We start from the raw sequence: 5,000 nt of genomic DNA, 5'->3' as shown, positions 1-5,000 counted from the left end.
TCTCTCTCTCTCTCTCTCTCTCTCTCAAATCAGCTATCATAAAACTTAGAACTCTGCCTACCTGTCTATCTATCTATCTGTCTTCCTATCTATCTGTCTGTCTATCTTTCTATTTATCTGTGTGTCTATCTGTGTCTGTCTGTCTATCTGTCTGTCCATCTATTTATCTGTCTCTCAGTGTATTGCCAGACGCCATAATCCCGTAAGGTGTGGCCACAAACAAATCGCCCCCTCGTCGCCCTTTCCTCTGCCGTTTGGTTGCCTTCCCTCCATCTCACAGCACTCTCATTCATCTCTCCATCTCAGCCTCGGTCTCCCCCTCCGCCTCACCCACATACACTCTCCTAGTCAGTCTCTCACTCCCCATCCTCTCCACATAGCCAAACCAGACGATTGTGTTGTTATAGCGTAGAGAGGGTGGCCTTCACGTGGTGGCACTGATATAACTGGGTGGTGGAGCTGCCTTGTTATACACACGTCCCTCAACTCCCTCCCTATCCCCCGAAAGGACGATGGTGGACTGCAGGAGAGAGGGAACTTCAGCCTGCAGTCCACTGGGTTCACGTTTCAGATGAACCTGGGGCTACTACTACTACTACTACTACTACAACTACTACTACTACTACTACTACTGCATCTGCTACTACTACTACTGCTACTACTACTACTACTACTGCTACTACTACTACTACTACTGCTACTACTACTACTACTACTGCTACTACTACTACTACTACTGCTACTACTACTACTACAACAACTAGTACTACCACCACCACCACCAGCACCACCACCACCATTCTATTACCACTCACCACAACCACCACCACCACCACCACCACCACCACCACCACCACTACTACTACTACTACAACTACTACTACTACTACTACTACTTCTTGGGCCTAACCCCCTCAAAGGCCAAGTTTAGTTTAGTTTCCCCTCTAAATGAATTTGTTTATGTCCGTTTTCTATAATTACATGTTATTGACCCTATGTATGTAGACGATTATGATACGCACACACAAAACACGTACACATAACACGCACACACATAATACACACACATGCCTGAACACAAGTACATACATAAAACACACACACACACACACACACACACACACACATCAAAACACGTACATACATAAAAAACACACATGCCTCAAAACACGCACACACGTAAAACATACACATACCTATAACACGCACACATAAAACACACACACTTACCTGGAAGCGCTGAGAGAGAGAGAGAGAGAGAGAGAGAGAGAGAGAGAGAGAGAGAGAGAGAGAATGAGTGTTGAAAGAAAGACATGTTGAGGAGTGTTTAGATAGATAGATAGATAGATTGGCAGATAGATAAATAGATAGACATAGATAAAGAGACAGACAGACAGGTAGATAGACAGATAGACAGACAGATAGATAGACAGATAGATAGACAGATAGATAGATAGATAGATAGATAGATATAGGGGAGGGTGAGACTTGAGAGTGGGGGTTCGAGTGAGACTTGAAAAAAAATCGACTATTGACGACTCACCCTTGACCTCCTCACTTCAAGACCTCCCCCTCCACTCCCCGTCCCCCTCCCCTTCTTCCCTCCCCCATCTCCCCTCTCCCTCCACTCCACACCCCCACTTCACTCCCCTCTTCCTCATCTCCGTCCTTCCCACTCCCTCTCCCCTCCCTCCACCCTTTCCTCCACTCCCCCGTCTCCCCATCCCCCTTCCCCCCATCTCCCCTCCCCCTCGCTCCATCTTCTCCCACTCTTCCCCCTCCCAACCCATCAACCCCCTCCCCCTCCACCCACCACTTCCCTGCCTCTTTCATTTCACCTTTTATCATGTCTTTTTATTTCGTCTCGCGGCCATGATGTGTTTGTTTGGTTAATTAAAACTTCCCAGATATCTTGTTTTTGTTATTATTATTATTATTATTTATTATTATTATTATTATTATTATATTCCTATAATAATTTTTATTATTATTTATGTTAAAATCGCGATATTTCAAAAGCTGTATGGCCTAGAGACTTGAAACTGTATCAGCTTCGTCGGCCAGGTGTCTGCATCTTTTTGCCAAGTATGGCGGCAGTGCGTCCACCGGATCTCTGTATATTATCCACAACACTGACCATTGAGTCAGCCACGCTGTCTCAAGAACCGCTGAAGCCAGCAGCTGAAATGTTACTACAATACATCCTTAAGTCAGCAGCTGAAATGTTACTACACTACAGCCTTAAGTCAGCAGCTGAAATGTTACTACACTACAGCCTTAAGTCAGCAGCTGAAATGTTACTATTATACAGCCTTAAGTCAGCAGCTGAAATGTTACTATTATACAGCCTTAAGTCAGCAGCTGAAATGTTACTACACTACAGCCTTAAGTCAGCAGCTGAAATGTTACTATTATACAGCCTTAAGTCAGCAGCTGAAATGTTACTATTATACAGCCTTAAGTCAGCAGCTGAAATGTTACTATTATACAGCCTTAAGTCAGCAGCTGAAATGTTACTATTATACAGCCTTAAGTCAGCTGCTGAAATGTTACTATTATACAGCCTTAAGTCAGCTGCTGAAATTTGACAGCAATACAGCCTTAAGGTGGACGCAGTGCGGCAAGGAGTATGGTGCCAATCGCTGGATTATTTTCTGAGGTGCCTGGGGTCAAACACTGGCTTTTTTCCGGGTATTCCTGATCTCACCTGCACAAGATCAGTCACCTTGACCTCAGGGCCTCATTATACCTTGGCTTATAGTAGGCAATGACTGTGGCAGGTTTTTAACAGAATTGTCCTTGGACAGTTTTACGGTATCCTAGTAATTATTATTGTTGTTGTTGTTATTATTATTATTATTATTATTATTATTATTATTATTGTTATTTACATCATCATCATCATCACCATCACCACCACCACTGCTACTATTGTCAATGCCTATTTACCTCGTCGTTTTATAACCTATCAATCTTTCCCTTAATTCATCGTCTCTTTCTCCCCACTTTTCAGATGGATGTGTAGTGGAGGGGCGCCATGTCCCGCCCAGGTGGGGGTAGCCCGCCCCTCACTACCCTGCCCCCCCTGCCCCCCCACCACCACCCCCACCCCCCTCTAAGCCTACCACGTCCCTCACCCATCACCTCGCACCAGCCCTCCCTACAACACCAGGTGAGGGTGGTGGTAGTAGTAGTAGTAGTAGTAGTAGTAGTAGTAGTGGTGGTGGTACTAGTGGTAGTACTAGTGGTAGTAGTCGTAGTAGTAGTAGTAGTAGTAGCATTATTATTATCATTCTTATTATTGATTGTTATTATTATTATATTATTATTAATATTGTCAATGTAATCATTACATCACACCACATCATCATTACATCACCTCACCACACCACACCATCACCTCACCATCACCTCACCTCACCATCACCTCACCTCACCTCACCTCACCTCACCATCACCTCACCATCACTATCACCTCACCTCACCTCACCTCACCATCACCTCACCTCACCTCACCATCACCTCACCTCACCTCACTTCACCTCACCTCACCTCACCCCACCCTCACCTCACCTCACCCATCACCTCACCATCACCTCACCTCACCTCACCATCACCTCACCATCACCTCACCTCACCTCACCTCACCATCACCTCACCTCACCATCACCTCACCATCACCTCACCATCACCTCACCCTCACCTCACCTCACCCTCACCTCACCTCACCATCACCTCACCTCACCTCACCTCACCCTCACCTCACCTCACCTCACCATCACCTCACCATCACCTCACCTCACCTCACCATCACCTTACCTCACCATCACCTCACCATCACCTCACCTCACCATCACCTTACCTCACCATCACCTCACCATCACCTCACCATCACCTCACCTCACCTCACCTCACCTCACCATCACCTCACTTGATCATCATTTCCTTCCATTCACGTCCTTCCCCTTGTCTTATCAGGTGGGCGAACTAGAGGCCAAGGCAGCCAGCATGCGCACTGTCTTATCTCAGTTGGTAGATGCCGATAAGGATGTGGATACGGAGGGGGAGGGTGGGGGGCAGGAGGGGGAGGGAGGGGGAGGCACCTGCGACTCCCCCCCACCCCTCCCCTCCCTCATCTTCGACACCCAAATCAGCAACGTCCCCCCCGCCCTCCTTGGAAGTGACCCCATGCTGGCTCTCTACCACAGGTGGGTAATGATTTCGTACTTGGCTAGCTTGGGGATGGGTTAGTTTTGGCTGTCACTCTCCAGGGGGGAAAAGTATTATTCGTACCTGGTTAGCTTGGGGATGGGTTAGTTTTAGCTGTCACCCTCCAAGGAAAAAAGTAATATTCGTACCTGGTTAGCTTGGGGATGGGTTAGTTTTAGCTGTCACCCTCCAAGGAAAAAAGTAATATTCGTACCTTGTCAGCGTGAGGATGGGTTAATTTTGGCTGTCACTCTCTCCACTCCTAGAGGGGAAAAAGTTTAAAATTCGTACTTTGTTAGCGTTTGTTTTCTTGTGACCTTGTTATCTCTCCCTCCCCATTAACAGGGTAATTGGGCTGTTAGCGCTGGGTGAATTGGACTAGTTAACATTTTCCTAACAACTTCCTATTTCCTGTTTATCCCTTTCTCTCCTTAGGTCTGGCAGTCCACATCCCCTACTGCTTAACATCAACAACAACAACAACAACAACAACAACCTCGTCAACCACAATTCCCTGGACGACTACCACCACAACCACCACGACAACCACGATCCCACCAAGACCACCACGACTACCACCATCAACCACAACGTAGATAACCAGGAGGCAGCTGACTTGAACTCCAATATTGGTGAGTAGAGAGAGAGAGAGAGAGAGAGAGAGAAAGAGAGAGAGGGAGATGCAGCTAACCTCACTTGCATTATTGGTAAGTACGGAATTTTGAGAGAGAGAGAGAGAAATATTATTATTATTATTATTATTATTATTATTTCTATTATTATTATTATTT

The sequence above is a fragment of the Coenobita brevimanus genome, chromosome 115, assembly GCF_032717465.1.
Source record: "Coenobita brevimanus isolate Jiangsu-jjx chromosome 115, ASM3271746v2, whole genome shotgun sequence".
Taxonomy (NCBI): domain Eukaryota; kingdom Metazoa; phylum Arthropoda; class Malacostraca; order Decapoda; family Coenobitidae; genus Coenobita; species Coenobita brevimanus.
This window is presented reverse-complemented; position numbering follows the sequence as displayed.